This window comes from Chlorocebus sabaeus, chromosome 8, assembly GCF_047675955.1.
Source record: "Chlorocebus sabaeus isolate Y175 chromosome 8, mChlSab1.0.hap1, whole genome shotgun sequence".
NCBI lineage: Eukaryota > Metazoa > Chordata > Mammalia > Primates > Cercopithecidae > Chlorocebus > Chlorocebus sabaeus.
The window spans coordinates 30,610,554-30,631,759 of NC_132911.1; the positions used below are offsets into that span (position 1 = coordinate 30,610,554).

A 21,206-nucleotide genomic window follows, 5' to 3' on the forward strand; every position below is an offset into this window, starting at 1 on the left:
AGCGAGACTCCGTCTCCAAAAAAAACCAAAAAACAAACAAGAAAGAAAACAAAACAATTAGCCAGGCGTGGTGGCAGGCGCCTGTAGTCCCAGCTACTCAGGAGGCTGAGGCAGGAGAATTGCTTGAACCCAGGAGGCGGAGATTGCAGTGAGCCCAGATTGCACCACTGCACTCCAGCCTGGGTGACAGAGCAAGACTCCATCTAAAACAAAACAAAACAAAACAAAACAAAACTGTGTTTGTCTTCTTGATGGAGTGTAGAGAGACCTACATCTAACTGAACATATGAAAAAAGTAAAGATTCCCTTAGGCAGAAGGCTAAAATAATGTGATAATACCTAAATGTTGGTTACTTTATTTTTTTTGGTTAGAGAATAAATAGGTCCAAAAATTTTTTTACTGGTCTCTGAGTCTTTCAGCATTTTAAAAATTTTTCTATAATTTATTTTAAAGAATCCAAATTAGGCCCAGTCCAAAAACAGGGAGTCATCTCCTATTTTAGCAAGTGCTTAGCATAGCTACTAATTGATCCTCTTACATTTGTCTTTAATAAATCATCACTTCACCTGAGCAAGTAGAAGAGTGGTAATTTGCAGGATTGTGTTACTTACAAGTACTCAACTGATTTCTCTCTCAGAATTCTCCTTGGTCAAATGCCTACATTTTATGTATCTTTCTTTAAAACATAATAAATCATTCAGCATTATTATTTTCATGTAACAAATACTTCTGTGGTAGGTGTCAGGAATATAGCAGTGAAAAATCAACAAGCTTATCCTAAAAACAAGTTGCACATATTGTAAATGAACAGTTTCCAAGTGAGAAATTCATCAAGCTGAGATTTTGCTTTTGGGGAAAAGATGCAGAGAAGTGAGGAATAAAGACTTAAGGTGAGATTTCCCAAGGAAGGGCATTCACTCTTACTTCCACAAGCTTGAAAATGCAGGAAGTTCTGTGGTCAAGAAGCTCATGTCTGGGATTAAAAGCATCATTCTTTAGAAAGGTTGCTATTCCCTCACCCTAACATGGAACATTGTTTATAACATACAACACACAAAGAATGGCATTCCTTAAATTTAAAAACAAGATGAGGCCAGGTGTGGTGGCTTATGTCTGTAATCCCAACACTTTGGGAGGCCAAGGCGGGCGGCTCACCTGAGGCCAGGAGCTCGAGACCACTCTTGCCAACATGGCGAAACCCCATCTCTACTAAAAGTACAAAAATTGGCCAGGCATGGTAGTGCACACCTGTAATCCCAGCTACTAGGGAGGCTGAGGCAGGAGAATTGCTTGAACCAGGGAGGTGGAGGTTGCAGTGAGCCGAGATTGTGCCACTGCACTCCAGCCTGGGCAACAACAGTGAGACTCTGTCTCAACAACAACAACAACAACAACAACAATGACGACGACAACAACAAGATGGACGATGTAGCCTGGATTTTGTGCAAGGAAGACATACAGGTCATACAGGTCAAATATGACATACAGGTCAAAGAGCATAACAAATTTGCTCCATCTTCACAGAAAAAGTGAAGTTTGTTTGAAATTAACCTATCAAGGTACAAATGGGCAGAAATGAAAGATGGAAGTATTTTTTTAATGAATAAATTTGCTTCACTCCAACAACTTTCTGCCATATAGTGATAAGAATGAGAAAGGAAACTCAAATGGAAATGCTAAACTCTTAGGCTGACCTGTTTCTACCGCTATCTAATCAGTGGACCAATAATGTCCAGAACAGGCAGGCATTGCTTGAAACACAAGAACCATCCCTTGCTGTTTAAGTGACTATTCATGCTGGCAGCAATTTTCACAAACAGAGAAAACACTGGGGGGAAGGAAAGAAAAGTTCATTTTCATTGCGATTCCTCTGTAAAGCCAAAAATAGTCTGCTAAACAGTAGTAAGGGGAAAAAAACCTAACAGACAACTGGTGTTTGTCTGTTTCTAAAAATCATTTGTTAATGAATTGACTACAATGAATAATTGTTTTTGCTGGAACAACTTAAGATTTGCCAATGAACAGACTGCTAGCCCAGTGATGGACAGTGGTGCTGCTGGTGGTAACAGAAACTATTATTCTTTAAATGTTTGCTATGTGCCAGGCATTATTCCACATCTAATCCCACAAGAAGCTAATGAAGTGAGCATTATTATTGTGTTCAATGTATTAGGTTGATGCAAAAGTAATTGTGGTTTTGCCATTAAAAGTAATGCAGGCCGGGCATGGTTGCTCATGCCTGTAAATCCCAGTACTTTGGGAGGCCAAGGCGGTGAATTACCTGAGGTCAGGAGTTCAAGACCAGCCTGGCCAACATGGTGAGAAACCCTGTCTCTACTAAAATTACAAAAAGTAACCGGGTGTAGTGGCGGGCGCCTGTAATCCCAGCTACTCGGGAGGCTGAGCTACTCAGAAGAATCACTTGAACGCAGGAGGCAGAGGTTACAGTGAATCGAGATGGCACCATTGCATTCCAGCCTGGGTGACGAGTGAAACTCCATCTCGGAAGAAAAAAAAAAAAAAAAGAGTAATGCAAAACCATGATTACTTTTGCACCAACCCAATACAATGAGGAAATGAGACTAGGGTAAGTTCTTTTTCCAAGATCAGACAGCTAATATGCAGGCAGAGCTGGAATTTGAACCCAGGTTGGTGAACCTCAAAGCCATGTATAAGACATGCTGTGGAAGAGCTCATCCTTGCTAAAACTTGAGTTCCCAAAATGCTTAGGAAAACATGTGACTTGATATTAACAACCTAATAATGACATAGACCCCACACGCCTTAGATTTAAATAACTCATTTTTTCCTGAATACTGTACTTCATTAGAGCAGTTGAATTCACTCAGTTACCTATTGTACAGTCAAGCAAAGCCAACAATTATGTGGTTGTCTCTGTAGGTTTCTGAAGAAAAAGTTGCTTAGGTGTTCTGTGCCTGGTTACTTGTATTATCTTTCTCTATGTAAGATGTGTCTGATGCTGAGAGAGCAGTTCATGGATAGAGAGAGAAGGCAACTGAAAGTCAAAGGAGGGTAAAAACCAGGAAACTTGAAGCGACCTATGAAAAACTGAGAAGAGTTAGGAGCAAATTGTTGAAAGATACCGCTGCGTGGTGCCCCAAGAGCAGCTGACAATTGGCATATTTTCCATTTTCTTTTTACACAATGGAAAACCCATGACTCTGCTCTATGTATGAGGCAACTGAATATTTTTATTTCTAAAATGAGTTTCCAGACCTCTGGTATTTGATTAAAGAAAAACAATCTCTTCAGTTTTCAAGCACCCAATTTTTCAGTCCTTCCAAATTTTTTTTCTTCGGGAATACATTAAAACTATTGTTAAATAGAAATTATGGGAAGTTATTGCTTTGGACTAAGCTCCTGCACTCAGCCCCAACAGATCAAACTAAAAATCAAAATGGTGTCACTCACGCCCGAGGTTCCACATCACCAAACCAAATTAAATTGTTATCTGACCTTTTGAGAAATCAGGAAGGAGATGTAACAGTGTAATTTTCCAGACAGGTCAGTTTTAATCAGCATGATGATAAAGTTCCCTCTGCTTTAATTCTCACAACAAAAGGTAAACTGAGGTAACTGGATGTTAACCAATAGTTATTTCTCTAATGTTCTGTTTTTTTGTTCCTGCCTTACAAGGAAAGTAACTTTGAAATGACCAATCTGCTTTTTGTTCTTTCTTTCTGTTTTCTTCAGCCCTGTCTATAAAACCAAACTTTTCTGGATCATTAGAACATTTATTCTATTTAATGGAATGAAGTGTTGTTTGATTCTAGAATTGCAAATAAACCAATTAAGATCTTTTTTTTGGGGGGGGGGAAGGATCTTGCTCTGTCTCCCAGGCTGGAGTGCAGTAGCACAATCATGGCTCACTGCAGCCTTGACCTCCTGGGCTCAAGTGATCCTCCCATCTCAGCCTCCTGAGTAGAAGGGACTACAGGTACACACTACCACACCTGGCTAATTTTTGTATTTTTTGTAGAGATGGGGTTTTTCATGTTGCCCAGACTGGTTTTGAACTCCTAGGCTCAAGCAATCTGCCTGCCTCAGCCTCCCAAAGTGCTGGGATTTCAGGAGCAGCTGACAAGATATTCAAGTGAGGCCGGGTGCGGTGGCTCCTGCCTGTAACTCCAGCACTTTGGGAGGCTGAGGCAGGCAGATCAAAAGGTCAGGAGATCGAGACCATCTTGGCTAACACAGTGAAACCCCATCTGTACTAAAAATACAAAAAATTAGCCAAGCGTGGTAGCGGGCGCCTGCAGTCCCAGCTACTTGGGAGGCTGAGGCAGGAGAATGGCATGAACCCGGGAGGTGGAGCTTGTAGTGAGCAGAGATCGTGCCACTGCACTCCAGCTTGGGTAACAGAGCAAGCCTCCGTCTCAAAAAAAAAAAAAAAAAACAATATTCAAGTTAAATTATTGTAGTTTTGTCTTTTGACACATATCTATGAATTTGCCAAAATGGAGAAATACATCACCAAATTTAAAGTATAAAATATGTCCTACTTATATACATAAAGTGTAAAACATGTTCTACTTAATTTAGCCTTTCTCTTAATTATCATTTTCTGAACGTAAATTATATGACTATCTATCAAAATGTGCAAATAAAAAATTCCTACTTTGACACAAACAAAATGAGATATTTAAGTACATAACTAAATTACATGTTTATCTTCAATATACCTTATTCATTACCTCACACAGAATTTGTTTGATGTTTGGATGTTTAAAAAGCCTTCTTTACAAACTAAGTATTGATTTATGCTACATGGATGAGCTTTAATTCCATTTATATGAAATGTCCACAACAGGCAAATCTATAGAGACAGAAAGTAGATTAGCGGTTGCTTAAGGCTGATAAGTGGGGACCCAGGGACTGACAACTAATGGGGATGGGGTTTCTTTTATGAGGAATGAAAATGTTCTAAAATTAGATTGTAGGGATGTTTGTGAACTATCCTCTTTTATTTCCACTTAAACCCCAACAAATTTGCATGTGGGAGTACATGCCACTTTAAGTATTGACATAGCAAAATCACATAGTTGCATTCAGAGTTATTCAGCGGTGAGACATGCTACTGTTTATATCTCATCTTTCACAGAGTTGGAGGGTGGCCAGTGATTTCAAATCCATACACAGAGTGCGATGTTTTCTGGTGTAATTAACAAGTGAGAATGTAAATGACTGATGCTGTGTGTCTAGTTTTAGCTCAACCACAAAACCATCTTTTAAAACCAGGAACTACAACATAAAGAAAGAAATTCTATTTAAATAACAATGCTCCATCTGTAGAAAATCAAAGCCAATTACTCTAACCCTTCATTTTCTCTATGCCCTCGTTGTTGAGGACCCAGGCAAGTCAGGAAGATAATTCGTCTGTTGGAATCTTTTTTCCTCCTGCTACCAGTTGAGCAATGAATGAATAAATGCACACAAAAAGATACATGAAAGGAGATCACATATGTGAAAGAAAATAACATAGTGTCTAGCATATGGTGGGTATGTGATAAATAAATGATACAGTAGTTTCTTAATAAATAGGAGGGGGTTGTTTCCTGCTAAATAGAGAGCAGGCTTCAGCTTGAAGCTCTTCACTAATGCATGATTACTACTTCACTATGTGAGAGATTCAGAATATAATTAGTTATTTGCAGTATTTAGGCTTTTGCTTATTGGGGCAGGGGCAAGAGGATAGAATGCAGAAAGGAGATGCTCTTTTTTTTGTTAGTGCTTACACTTTGTGAGTATGGGGAAAAGAACATTCCATCTGGTGGTTCTTGTTGTTTTTAACCTTTTACTCTCTGGCCTCCTTGGAGAACTGTCAGGAAAGTTTTTAATTTTCACTCTCCTGCTTTGAGACCCATGAATCAAGAAGAGGTAGAAGTATGTCCTGAGAGACAAAGACACTTTTCAACTCAGTAGCCTCAGCCTTCGAGCTGATTTGAGAGAGGTGTTGAGTGCCCAGACACCATGCCAAATTGCTTTGACCTGCAACAGTAATGAGAGACAGAGGGATTAGAGAATTCAAGGAAAACATGAAGCACAGCAAGCCACCTCTACAATTTCATTAAATATCCCCAGAGTGGGAAAGCAACTAACAACACGTTCCTCCAGCCAGGAGTGGGGAATCTCTAACTCAACTTTTAAGGGAGTTCTGAGGACAGACACAACGTCTGTAGCCTTCCAAAATCTGAGAGTAGCAGCATTTGTTTTAAGGTTGCATAGAAAAAAAATGAGCTGACCTCTTCTGGGCAGGGTGTATCATTCATTCATCTATTCACTCACTAATTTCATTCAGCTCAATGAATAACGAGCGTCTATTATGTGCCAGACTCTGTTTTAGGTCGTGGAGATACTCTATTAAATGAAGATATTTAAAATTGACAGTGATGCTGAGAGGGAGGTGTAAAAAGAAGGAAAGAAAATGAGGAAGACTAGATTGTTATTGACCCGGGTTAATAGGGATAATGGTCAAATTAGAAACAAACAAAGAGGCTGAGACAGGCAGATCCCGAGGTCAGGAGATTGAGACCATCCTGGCAAACACGGTGAAACCCTGTCTCTGCTAAAAACGGGCGTGGTGGTGGCCCCTGTAGTCCCGGCTACTTGGGAGGCTGAGGCAGGAGAATGGCATGAATCCAGGAGGCGGGGCTTGCAGTGAGCCAAGATCACGCCACTGCACTCCAACCTGGGCGACAGAGTAAGACTCCATCTCAAAAAAAAAAAAAAAAAGAAAAAAAGAAACAAACAAAGAAGTATATAAACAAACTAGAGAACATGGAGAGATTAGTAGGATTGCATCAGAAAAAAAAGAAAGCTTTACCGGAGGATGAAAAAGAATAGATATGTAAAAGGGAAGTAGTAAGAGAGAGAGAAGAGCTTGCAAAAGCTGCCTTTGCCTAAAACTAATTGTGAAGATCTTGAAGATGGACGGCTGAGAGCTTTCATGCCAACTTCTGTGAGTGTTGAATTAGAAAAAGAAGGCATAAGAAGGGAAAAAAGGATAAACATATTTTGTTTGAATAAGTGACTCACTCTTTTGGAATTTTCTTTTTGGTCAAATTTATTTTTGAATTGATAATACTTGGTTTCAGAAAAAAGTAAGTATGTATACAGTAAAAAATGTCTCTTTCCTAATCTAACACACAGTTACTCTTTCCTAAGGCACCAATTGTATTTGTTTCTTGTATGTCCTTCCATGGATATTGTAGTAGTCCATTTTGCACTGCTGTAAAAAATACCTGAGAGGCACTTTATAAAGAAAAGAGGCCTAATTGGCTCACAGTTCTGCAGGCTGTAGAGGAAGCATGGCAGCATCTGCTTCTGGAGAGTCCTCAGGAAACTTACAATCATGGTGGAAGGTGAAGGGGAAGCAAGCACGTCTTAGGTGGCTAGAGCAGGAGGAAGAGAGAAGGTGCGGGGAGGTGCTATACACTTTTAAACAACCAGATCTCGTGAGAACTCTGTCATGAGAACAGCACCAAGGGGATGGTGCTAAACCATTCATGCAGGACCCACCCCCACGATCCAATCATCTCCTACCAGGGAGTGTTGTAATCCAACACTGGGGATTACAATTCAACATGAGATTTGGGTGAGGACACAGATCCAAATCATATCAGATATTATGCAAATACAAGTACATGCAGTAGTATTTTTAAAATACAAGTTCTAAAGCAAATACAAGTTTATGCAGTAGTATTTTTTCTCTTTTTATGTAAATGGTACCATAGTAAATATGGAGGGGAAAATATTGAAGTTCTTCTGTGATCAGAATTGCAATTTGGGAGAAAATGCACTGTTTGGTACTGAATACAATCAGATAAAGGACCAAAGTGTGTGTATCTGTCATAGATAAGCTCCTTGGGGAAAAGGTTCTGGGTCTCTGAGACATGTGTGTGGATTGTTCTAGCCACTTGGTCTTGTAGTGCCTCTTCCTTGGTTGATGTTCTCTGGTGGATAACACGTCTTGACTACTCCAGTCTTTCCATCTACAAACCTCTTCCCCAGACTGTCTTTTTCCCAGTGTTCCAGTCCTTCTCCTTTCAAGGTCTTGACCAAGCAACCAAACCATTTGCCACTGTCCATGAGTCTGCATAGTTTTAGCTTGGGGCATTTTTCTTTTGCACAAAGTGGATGACCCCAGGTGCACCAACAGAAGCTCTCTCCATTGGGAGGATCTCCCTTCTCCGTTGGTCTTCAGAGTCACCTCTGAGTGGAGTTATAGGGCAGCAGCAGTCCAGTTTTCACTTGTACCCACATATTGAGCGGAATCATCCATGAACCAAGCCCTGTCTCTTTTCTTCTCTGTGAACTGTTCACAAGGGCCCTGTTATGTAGCCACAGGTGTGAGCTGAGGGAGAGGTGCTGGTGCAATAGTGGTGAATGACATGGGGGCTGGGGCACCTGCTTGTACAGCTTATTTTTGCCCTTTTTCCCTTTGCATGTACTCGATCCTGAATGTGTAACTCCCATCTTAGAATGAAATGCTGCTGAATGCACCTGAACTTATAACTTTGTGGATGTGACAGATCCAGTTCATGATGGGTAGTTCTGGACACGTGGTCAATTCCTGTCCCACAGCCAAGCATTCCCTCTCTACCAGAACCTAATAGCATACCAGGAGCTGCTTTTCAGATGGTTTATAATTACCTGCTACAGACAGCATGATTTGACCCCAGAACCCTAGGGATCTGCATTGTGATTTTTATGTTGGAATAAAATCCATATGGCATCTTTGCCTATTAGAGAAATTAGCAGATTTCTCTAATAGCATAGGATTAGCTGGGTCAAATGGCAAAGTGACAGATTTGTACTGCAGGCTGGATCTGCTGCAGAACCCTTTTCTACTCTGGGCCTACTCAAAGCAGGAAGCTGCCTTGTTATTTGGTAAAAAAATAGGCCAGAGCTGTATTTCTGAGTGTAGAATATGATAGCTCCAGAACCTAAAGATCCCTTCTAGGTGTTTTGGTTCCCTGCTACTGGTGGAAAGTGTGACATACATTAGTGTGTCCTTCAATTTTGTGGGGATATCCCATCATGCCTTAGACCATTGACCTTGAATATCTTTGCTGATGTAGTAGGCCCTTGAAACTTTGCTGTTTTATTTTCTCTATTGTCTGGAATGTGTGTCTTACTGAAGCTTCCAACACACTTGCCACTGTTTGTTTATCTGGGCCAACCAACATAGTGTCATCAATCCAATAGGCCAAGGTGATATTCTGCAGAATGGCCAGAGAATTCAGTTCCCTCTGGGCCGTAGTTTGACATAGCCCTGTGTCAATACAGTAAACATATAGTCTATCTCAAGCGAATGTAAACTTTCTAATCTGTCTTTCTGAGACAGAAAAGAAGGCATTTGATAGTTTAATGGCCACATACTATGTACCAGAAGCACGGTTAATCTGCTCCAACAAAGATACCACATCTGACACAGCAGGTACAATTTTGGCTACTATTTAGTAGAGTTTGAGGTGGTCCACTGTCATGTTCCAAGATCCAATTTTTTGTAGGAGCTAGATTGAAGAAGTAAGTGGATGTTTGATGTGACCCACTAATCCCTGCATCCTTTAGGTCTCTAAGAATAGAATTAATCTCTGCCATTCCTTCCTGGATATGATATTGTTTTTTAACTTACTATCATTCGAAGGTGGTAGGGGAGACTTCTAGTTCCCATTTTGTTAAATTTCACCCCAAACCGAGTAACAAATATAGAGTATTCTGCCAACTATTAAGTATGTCTAGTCCAATAATACATGCATACATACACACATACTCACGTTTGCAAGATACAAAAATAAATCAATTGTATACATAAATATCAATTATATTTTATAGGATAGGAATGAACAATAAGAAAAATTATAAAAACAACATGAGTGATAGTAAAATCAAAATTGTGAATATTTAGGAATATATCTGGAAAAAGATGTGCAAGATGTGTAAATTTAAAACTACAGCTCATGAGATAAAAAGAAGAGCTAAATAAATGGAGAGGTATATAACTTTCGTGGGTCAAAAGACTCAATATTGTTAAAATCTCAATTCTCCCCAAATTGATATATAGATTGAATGCATTCCTTTCAAAAATTCCATCAGGTTTTATTTTAGACACTGGGAAACTGACTCTCAAATTCATTTGGAAATGCAAAGGACCTAGAATAGCCAAAATGACGTTATAAAGAATAAGAAAGTTGAGAGACTAATGCTTCTGATTTCAAGACATATTAATCAGGACAGTGGAGTGTTGGCACCTAGATATATAAATATATCAATGGAGTAGAATAGAAAGTCCAGAAATAGAGCCATGCATATATGGACAACAGATTTTCAACAAAGATGCAAGGGTAAGTCAATGGAAATGAAAAGTTTTTGCAACAAATTGTGTTAGAATTATTTGATATTCTTTTGCAAAAAAAAGAACTTTGACCTATATCCTAAACCATGTTCTAAAACTGTGTACAAAATGCGTCATAGACCTAAACATGATACATACAATTATAAAATTTATGGAAGGAAACGTTGGAGAAAATCTTTGTGACCTCGAGTTAGGCATAGAGATTTTAGCTGTGGAACCAAAAGCACAGTTCGCAAAAGAAACAATTGATAAGGTGAGCTTTACCAAAATTAAATCCAATTCAAATGTTCTTTGAAAGCCATTGCTAAAAAAAAAATATATATATATATATATATATGAAAAGGCAAGCCATAGAGTGGGAGAAAATATTTGTAAATCCTATATAAGAACTTGTTTAAAAAACTCTTAAAATGCAAACAAGGCGATCAAAAAATGGGCAAACCAAAAATGGGCAAAGATTTGACACTCGGCCAAAGAAGATATATGGATAGTAAATAAGCATGTGAAAAGATTCACAACATCCCTTGTCATTAGGGAAACGTCAATTAAAACCACAACAGATGCCCCAACATCCTATTTGAATGGTGAACATTTAAAAAGTCGACCATACCAAGTATTGGTGGGGATATTGAAGGACTGCTGCTGGGAATGTAAAGCGGAACAAGCACTTTGGAAAATAGTTCGACAGTTTTGTAAAAAGTTAACATATACTTACCATGTGATCCAGTCATTCTATTCCTAGGTGTTTACCAAAGAGAAGTGAAAGCAAATGTACGTTAACAGTACTTGAATACAACTTTTTGTAGGAGCTTTACTTTTAATAGCCAAAGACTGAATTAAACCAAATGTTCATCAATAAATGAATAAATGAACACATTCAGCACCCATATACAATCAGCATATCCATATCCATGGGCTAATATAAAGAAATGAACTATTGATACACACAACAATATGTCTGAACCTCAAAATAAATACGCTGAGTAAAAGAAGCCAGATAAAAAAGAGTACATGTTGTATGAGTCAATTTAAAACTCTAGAAAATGCAAACTTATCTATGTTGATGAAAAGTAGGTCAGTGGTTGCCTGGTGATAGGATCATAATGGGTGTCAAAGAGGGAAGGAAACTTTTTTTTTTTTTTGAAACGGAGTCTCACTCTGTTGCCCAAGCTGGAGTGCAGTGGCGTGATCTTGACTTACTGCAACCTCTGCTTCCTGGGTTCAAGCGATTCTGCTGCCTCAGCCTCCCGAGTAGCTGGGACGGGGTTTCACCATGTTGGTTGGCCAGGATGGTCTCGATCTCTTGACCTCATGATATGCCTGCCTTGGCTTCCCAAAGTGCTGGGATTACAGGCGTGAGCCACCGTGCCTGGCCAGGGAAGGAAACTTTTTTGGGTAATGAATATATTTATTACTATTATTATTTTTCAAATTCTTCTAGATCCTGAGGATATGCTTATTCTTTTGATTGTGGTGAAGGTTTCATGGTTGTATACATACTGAACACTTATCCAGTAGTACATTTGAAATATACACAGTGGTTTGTATGTCATTTATGCTAAAATAAAATAATTAAAATGTGCATCTTTTATGACCAAGATACTTCATTTAAGATATTTGTAAGATGTGTTTAATATAGCCTTGGTTGACACTGTAAAAATCTGTGAACAATGCAATGCCCATTATTAGGGGATTAGTTATGTAACTTTTGATGCCTTCACACAATGGAATTATAAAATACTAAAAAGAACTTTATTCATGTCTACACATAGAAAGATACTCAAGATATTTTAAATGTAAGAAATAGACTGGGCGTGGTGGTTTATGCCTATAATCCCAGCACTTTGGGAGGTTAAGGTGGGCGGATTGCTTGAGCTCAGGAGTTCAAGACCAGGCTGGGCAATATGGTGAAACCCTGTTTCTACAAGAGAAAAAAAATATATTAGTTGGGCATGGTGGCACATGCCTGTAGTTCCAGCTACTCAGGAGGCTGAAGTGGGAGGATTGTTTGAGCCCCAGAGGTCAAGGTTGCAGTGATCTGTGATCATGCCACTGTACCTCAGCCAATGTGAAAGAGCCAGACCCTGTCTCAAAATAAATAAATAAATAAATAAATAAATAAATAAATAAATTGCTGCTGGAGATATACAATGGTACAGCCACTGCAGACAACAGTTTGACAGTTATTCCAAAAATTAAACGTAGAGTTACCATATGACCCAGAAATTCCACTTCCCATTATCATATATAGCCAAGAGAATTGAAAATACATGTTCATGTAAAAACTTGTACATGAATGCTCATAGCAGCATTATTCGTAATAGCCAAAAAGTGGAAACAACCCAAATGTCCATCTGATAAACGGATAAACAAAAAGTGCTCTATCCATATGATGGAATATTATTCATAAAAAGGAATAAAAAGGAATGAAGTACTGGTGTATCCTACAGCTTGGGTTAACCTGAAGGAAGCCAGACATAGAAAGCCACATATTATATGATTCCGTTGATATGTAATGTCCAGAATGGGGAACCCGTAGAGACAGTAGATTAATGCCTAACAGAGGCTGAGTGAGAGGAAGAATTGGGACTGATTGCTAATAGATACGACATTTCTTTTTGCAAGGATGAAAATATTCTAGGTGATGTGATGATGGTTACATAACACAGTGAATATACTAAAACAACCAAATACATCCTTTCGAACAGTGAATTTTATGTTATATGAAGTATATATCAATTTGTTTTTATTACAAATCCCCATTTCAGTAGAGTTTTAAAATATTCCAAAGGGGAATAAATATTAATCCATCCACAGAATTTCTTTTGCTGTTTTAAATATATTCTGATTTGCACATGTAAATAATGCATGCTTATGAAAGAAAGTCTGAACATCTATGGTGACCTTCACAAGTCCAAGTCAATTCCTAAAACAGGCAATGGTAAAAATACTGAATGATGTTGTACCACATACAGCCTGACAAAAATGCTAAAGACTGTGTAAGGAATATCCACATGTTTCTGAGGGTCATTTCCCTGGAAACAGCTTCCTTATGGCCCTTGGAAGGTGGAAAAACTCCTGTTTCATAAAAATGTGATAAGAGGTCCTCTTTTTCAATAAACTGTTGATAGATCCCATTGGTAAGGTCATCAGTCTCCAGGGGCACATCTTTAACTGGAAAGATCCTGTAATGTTTGTGTGTGACTGTTGGTTTCCGGTACCCAAGGATCCAGGTTTGAATACTGAGAGGTTCAGCTTTAGGATAAGCTATCGTATCCACTATCCACTGGAGGCCTTTTGATTTGCTAATTCTTTAGCACGTCCTCCTGCTGGACTTCCATTTCCCTCTTGTGCTACAAGTGCATTCAAAATAATTTTTGTTGCCCCAAACTTTGGCAGAGTAACATGAGTATGAAATGGCAAGTTATTTTTCTCTGCAAATGCCCGACTTGTTTCTCGCCTCTTCCTGAGGAAGCCCCTTTCTGGAAATAAAATAATCCATTTTCAATCTCTGCTCCTGTAATTACTTTCTAAGTGCTCCTTGAGAAGCAGCAGCTGTTGGTCACAATAAGATCTTCCCTGTCTTATAAAAAAGTCTCCGTGAACTGGAGAAACAATTCCAAAGTTGATGTACTTAAAAATACGATCCATCAACCACATCATCTGAGCAGCAACCAGTCCTTTGTCCTGGACGCGCATCATCAGTGTGCACACATCTGCTGTAGCCTGATGATTCACCAACATCACTGCTTCATCTTTTGAAATTGCTTTAACATCTTCTCCACATTCTATCTTTTTTTTTTTTCTTTTTTTCAGTCTAGCTCTGTCACCCGGGCTGGAGTGTAGCGGTGGTGTGATCTCGGCTCACTGCAACTTCCACCTCCCAGGTTCAAGCAATTCTCCTGTCTCAGTCTCCCAAGCAGCTGGGATTACAGGTGCCCACCACCATGCCCAGCTAATTTTTGTGTATATGTATGTATTATCTGAGATGGAGTTTCACTATTTTTGCCCAGGCTGGAGTGCAATGGCGTGATCTCGGCTCACTGCAACCTCTGCTCCCCCGGTTCAAGCGATTCTCCTGCCTCAGCCTCCTGAGTAGCCAGGATTACAGGCACCCGCCACCACACCTGGCTAATCAATTTTTTAAAGTATCATTTTTGAAAAGCTGTGAAGAGCAAAAGTTGCAATGTTAAGAAAAGAAATTTGGATTTAGTATAATTGGGTATAGTAAACATAATTTTATTTAAAAATTAAGGCCCCGTGTGGTGGCTCATGCCTGTAATCCCAGCACTTTGGGAGGCCAAGGTGGGCAGATCACTTGAGGCCATAAGTTTGAGACAAGCCTGGCCAACATGGCAAAACCCCATCTCCGCTACAAAAAAAAAAAATTAGCTGGGAGTGGTGACACATGCCTGTAATCCCAGCTACTTGGGAAGCTGAGGCAGGAGAATCACTTGAACCTGTGGGGTGGAGGTTGCAGTGAGCCGAAGTTGCACCATTGCACTCCAGTCCAGGTGACAGAGCAAGACTCTGTCTCAAAATGTATATATATATTCCAAATTAATTGATATACATACATATATATGCTTAGACATACAAAAAGATTTTTAAAATTATATACACATGTTAATACATGTATACAATTTGGAGGACTATTCACTGAACTGCGGACAATGAATAGTAGAGTTTTGCTATTAAATATGCCATATCAAAATCATTTTAAAATCACCTTTTAAGTGAAAATCATTTTATACTTACTATTTGTACAAACGTAGCTTTTTGTTTATTGAAAGAAATGGTTTTCATTCAATAGATAAGATACATATGTGAGATATTGGTATGTTAAAATAGTTTTTTTTTTTTTTTTGGTTCTTTTTGAAACAGAGTCTTGCTCTGTTGCCCAGGGTGGAGTGCAGTGGTGCACTCACAGCTCACAGCAGCCTTGACCTCTGGAGGCTCAAGCAATCCTCTAACCTCAGCCTCCTGAGTAGCAGGGACCACAGGCATGTGCCATCACTCCCAGCTAATATATTTATTTAATTTTTTGTAGAGACAGGGTTTTGCTATGTTGCCCAGGTTGGTCTTGAACAGCTGGGCTCAAGGGATCCTCCCACCTCAGCCTCCCAAAACAGTCTCTAAAGTTTTAAAGTATTTTATTTTTTTGCAATAGAAAACTAACAATTGAGCTTAAGAGTATTCACTAATACTTTAATATTACTTTTATGTTTATTACTTATGGACAGTTCAGATTCTAATTAGGGTGATTCTTTTCCCCCAATTTCGAGTATAGGAATACAAATTATCTCCCTCTCAAACTGAGCAAAATAAGCCTGACCATTTCATTAATGGCTGATATTCGCTTTGTGATCTCAAATGCCTCCATGCAACGGCATGGCAGCCCTGGAAATGTGCCTCTCCGACCTCCTGCTTCAGGGAGGGTAAGTAACTAAAGGCACAAACTGTTGTGTACTGACTTCCGTTACTGTGTTCAGGCCAGGGCTCTGCTTCCCCTGCACTGTTCCCATTGACTGCTCATGGCAGGATACAAAGGCAGGCCCATTTCTGAAGACAGAGGACTCCTCTAAAAAGCACCTTTGGCTTGAGCATTCCCTGTTAGCCTTGCTGAATCTTCCTTATTGCAATGCTGCAAGCTAAGCTGTTTGTTCTCTCCTTCATAGGGGTGGGATCATAATGGAGTCTGACGTCTCACCAGCCTCCTCCAGCCCCCCATTTTCCCTCACCAACATTTGAACCAGTACACCTCTTATGTGTCTAATCCTATCTTGGCTTTGGCTTCTCAGATGTCCTGTGCTAGCAAAAGTAGTACCAAGAATGATCCAAGAAAACAGGTGGTAAGATTGTGATTTGGAATTAACCTACTAACACTCCAGTGGGCAAAGAGGATATTAACTTGGTTGATAGGTGGGGTATGGATAGTCGGTAGCATAAGGTGGTGAGTCAAAGGTGAAAGTTTCATCGATGGTGACCTGGGAAGATGTCCTGGTGGGGAGGAAAGATGTTGCAGGTGTGATGATTGAAGCATTTGAAACTTATGGAGAGAAAAATGTCCTCAAAGACAGCAGAATTGTTGGCTGTTTACTGCGAAGTTGTATTGCTGCTAGCTAAGGGATAATGAGAGCAGTTAAGCAAGGAATAAATGGCTAAGTGTGGGAGGCAAGAGACTTTTTGGCATTTTACAAGAAGGCCCTTACCTCCTGCAATGTGGGAGAGCAGACGTGGTTGAACGGGTGAAAATCAGATAGTTAGAATTGCAGAGATCCCTAGATGTTTGAATAATCAGTGAAGAATAGGTTGCCAGTGGTGGGGACTGGGGGAGTTTGGGGAACACCTGGGACCCTGGGAAAACTTGGGACCCTGAAAACTGGGATGAGGGTATGTAGACAGAGGCCCTTGAATATATTGTCTAGGCAGACTGCCGCTTTCTTTCCCAATCCTTTGGGCTTGCAAACGTGCCCCATCCTTTCTGGTAAGACCTAGTGCTTCTATTGTGTAAGAAGATGCTGCAGAGGCCCCTCCTTCACAAGGCAACACATGTTCCCCTGGTAGGTGTCCTCATCTCTCCTGCCTGATAACTAAGGTTCAGTCCCGGCATAACGCGGGTGGGTACATGCTGGGGACGATTAAGTAAAAAGGAGACTATACACCAGATGAGTTGCAAGGATGAGCCAGTGGGAACCAGAGGAGGGCACCTTGGCCTGTACTTTGAGAGTGCTTGATCAAAGGACTTGGAATGGAAGTTTCTCAGAAACTGAGATCTAGCACGTTGGCCAGGACCCCAGGGAATAGGACAAACTCACTGTGAGGGTGGTTCTTAGAAGTCTGGGAAGAGTGATGACCAATGCACAGTGAAGTGGAAAATTCCGAGTTGCCTTTAGCAGGAAGGACTTCTGCAACAGGTCCAGGCTGCAGTGCAAGCAACACTGCTCATTGGTCCATAGGATCAGAGGAAGGGATAAAGAGGCTGAGGGAAGTGGGGGCTTGAGAATGTACCCTAAGAACATTCAGGCTCCTGCCACTTCAGTGACATTTTTTAGGAGGTTTATTAGGGCATGCCAGGACCTCTTCTCAAAAGTAAAAAAAAAAAAAAAAAGAAGCAGGCACCACTTGTATCTCTATTCCATACAGGAAGCTGAGCATCCAGCAAACCTCTTTGGGTTCAGGAGATAACACATTCCACAGATAAGAATACTGCTCTGCTGCATATACTGCCAGCTTTGAGCAGGTCTCAGAGCAGGAAAGGGCACTGCGGCAGGTGAACTGGCCCTAGTTCTTAGTCTGCATGACTGGGCAGATCCAAGCCTTTGGAATGTCACTGTAGGGAAAAGAAGCAGTGGGAAAAGACAGAGTTTGTATCAAGCCCCAGGGAGAGAATCACCGTGCAGCCCCTGGGATTCTGGAGGAAGATCATGCAAACCACTGCAGAGAATTACACACCTTTTGAGAAGTTGCTATTGCACGCCTGTAATCCCCGCACGTTGGGAAGTCGAGGTAAGAGTTTGACCAGCCTGGGTGATACAGAGAGACTCTGTGTCTATTAAAAAAAAAAAAAATTAGCTAGGCATGGTGGTGTGTGCCTGTAGTCCCAGCTACTTGGGAGGCTGAGGTGGGAGGATTCCTCAAGCCTAGGAGGTTGAGGCTGCCGTGAGCTATGATCACATAGGCAGTCCAAACTGCCTTATTCCTTTCAGCTTCAATAGATGCATCAGCGCCCTCTCCCATCTCACATGTATGGCCATGTGGAAGTTCCCATAGGACAACTGAAGGAGAAGGGAAAAGCCTGAACTTGGTTGATAGATGAGGTGGGTCTGTATGTAGATGCAAACTGAAAATTGGTGAGGTGGCTTTGAAAGACAGTGGAGAGGGAGAATCTTCCCAATGAGCAGAGGTGCAAGCAGTGCACCTGGTCATCTACTTTGCAAGGAGGAAGTGGCCTGGGTAAGCATATTTATAGTTCCTGGGCAGTGATCAATGGCCTGGCTATCTGGCCAGGAGCCTGGAAGGAAAAGGACTGGAAGATTGGGTCTAAGAGGCCTGGGGTAGAGGCTTGTGGGTGCACATATGGGAGCAGGCATACACTATGAAAACTTTTTTTTTTTTTTTTTTTTTTTGAGATAGAGTCTTACTCCGTAACCCAGGCTGCTGTGCAGTGGTGCAATCTTGATTCACTGCAACCTCCACCTCCCAGATTCAAGTGATTCTCCTGCTTCAGCCTCCCGAGTAGCTGGGATTACAGACGTGCACCACCACGCCTGGATAAATTTTTGTTGTGGTATTTTTAGTAGAGATGGGGTTTTACTATGTTGCCCAGGCTGGTCTCCAACTCCCAGCCTCAAGTGATCTGCCCACCTCGGCCTCCCAAAGTGCTAGGATTACAGATGTAAGCCACCACACCTGGCCCAGACTGTGAAGAGTTTTGTATCACATGTTAATGTCCACCAGAAGCCATCCATCATGGGAGAGGTATTGAACAACCAAGTTGACAAAGTGACTCAGACAGTTGACCTGACTCAGACTGCCATTGGCCACCTTGGAATTGGCAGGATGGGCACATCAACAGAGTGGCCATGGCAGCAGAGACAGAGGCATCCAACTAAGGGACCACTTCCCAGCAGAGGAGGTGGATGGTGTAGGTAGAACATGAAAACCACACCATCCAAAAACTAGCATCGCAGAATGGAGAAAGAGCCTGTGAGTCAGTTATGCTCCCTGTAGAAGGAAATCTGAGAGATGCATTTTCATGGCCACCACAGACTCCTATTGGCACTGAACAGCTCTATGTCTCCACCTAAATGGCCCACAGGTCCAGCTGTGGTGCTCTGAAATCTATCATCACGTTTGCTCCCAGCCAATAACTGAGTGTGACAGGGATACTAAGCAGGTTGAACGCGCAAGATGCTGGCCTCTTCTGAAGAGTGACTTTGGCTCAAGGACTCCCCTAGGCCTGGCTGAAACTTGCTTATAATTGCACTGTAGTCTAACAAATAATTCCTTCCTACCTCCTTCCCCTTTCCTCCTCTCTTCTCCTTTACAGGGGGCGGACTTGCATCTGAGTCTGATGTCTCCTCCACAGGCTCCTTCTCCATTTTCCCTCACTGGCATTTCCTCTAATAAATCTCTTGCACATCTAATTCCATCTTGGCATCTGCTTCTTGGAGGACCCAGACTAACACAGATGGCATGTATACATGCTGATGGGTGTCTAAGGCAGAAAGGCAACTATGTCAATCTTGCATGCTAAGTGTAGTCAACTGGGAGCAGCTGCCAGGAGAGTGCTGAGTTGAGAAAGACTCTAGAGCTGTATCTGGCCATTTGAAATAAATACTACGGCCTACCTTTTTTTTTTTTTTTTTTTTTTTTTTTTTTTTTTTTTTTTTGAGACAGGGTCTTGCTCTGTCACCCAGGCTGGAGTGTAGTAGCATGATTACAGCCCACTGAAGCCTCGACCTCCTGGGCTCAAGCGATCCTCCAGCCTCAGCCTCCTGAGTAGCTGGGACTACAGGTACATGCCACCAAGGCCACCTAATTTCCAAATTTTTTCTAGAGATGGAGTTTCACCATGTTGCCTAGGCTGGTCTTGAACTCCTGGGCTCAAGCAATCTGCCCGCCTCGGCCTCCTAAAATGCTGGGATTACAGGTGTGAGCTGCTCCCAGCTGCTATGGTTTATTGACAAGGTCTACCATTGAGGGTTAAGGGAGGAACATCTTGATCTTTCACCAGTCACCTCTGCTGAATTTGGATGTTCCCTAAATCTCTGTCAAGAAGGGTCATGGTCAGAGAGCTATTGTATGTAAAACTTTTGTTAATGATGAATGATATTTATAATGAGAGTGAATGATTAATGATACTTAATGATTAATAATAATGATTATTTAAAAAAGGTCAGGCACAGTGGCTTATGCCTATAATCCTAGCACTTTGGGAGGCCAAGGCAGGAGGATTGCTTGAGGTCAGGAGTTTGAGGCTGCAGGGAGCTATGATCACGCCACTGCACTCCAGCCTGGGAGGTACAGTGAGACTCTATTTCTCAAAAACAAACAAAATAATAACAATGATTATACAATAGTGTAATGATATGATTATGTAATATGATTAAAGATAATGCTTAATGATGAATGATATTTATAAAACAGTAGTCTATCATTGAAAATCCTAAGGTGATACTAAATGCAAGATAATATGTGACTTAATCATATAAGCAGTAATTTTCACACTGAATGATGGTGGGTCACATGCAATCTAGAAAAAAAAAGATTTAAAGCATAAGGATTGGTTAGTGGTTTCTGTCTCTGACTTGGGGTGACTGTGCTCTGAGCCAATACGCTGATGGGGTTATTCCTGTTTTCTTGGCAGGTCTGTATCATGAAGCGCATCATAGCATGATTCAATTCATGAATAGTAGTCATTTTCCTTTATCTGATTTTATACTTGCCAATCAATGTTCTGACATTCAGCAGGTTTTAGAAGTAGATTTTCCAGCTGGGTGCAGTGGTTCATGCGTGTAATCCCAGCACTTTGCAAGGATTGCTCAAGCCTAGGACTTTAAGACCAGGCTGGGCAATATAGGGAGATGCTGTCTCTACAAAAAGTAAAAAATTAGCCAGGCATAGCGTCATGTGCCTGTGGTCCCAGCTATTTGGGAGGTTGAGGTAAGAGGATTGCTTGAGTCTGGGAGGTTGAAGCTGCAGTGAGCTGTGATCCTGCCATTGCACTGCAGCCTGAGTGACAAAGTCAGACCCTGTCTAAAAAAAAAAAAAAAGCAGATTTTCCTACTGGAAAGAGAATGTGCTGACCAGTTGACATAGGTA

General features: G+C 40.9%; 1 pseudogene; it reads right to left on the bottom strand.

The window, feature by feature from the left end:
* Nucleotides 1–11,041: 11,041 nt before the first annotated feature.
* Nucleotides 11,042–19,483, bottom strand: LOC103215719 (acyl-CoA:lysophosphatidylglycerol acyltransferase 1 pseudogene; annotated as a pseudogene).
* Between the last annotated feature and the right edge of the window lie 1,723 nt (nt 19,484–21,206).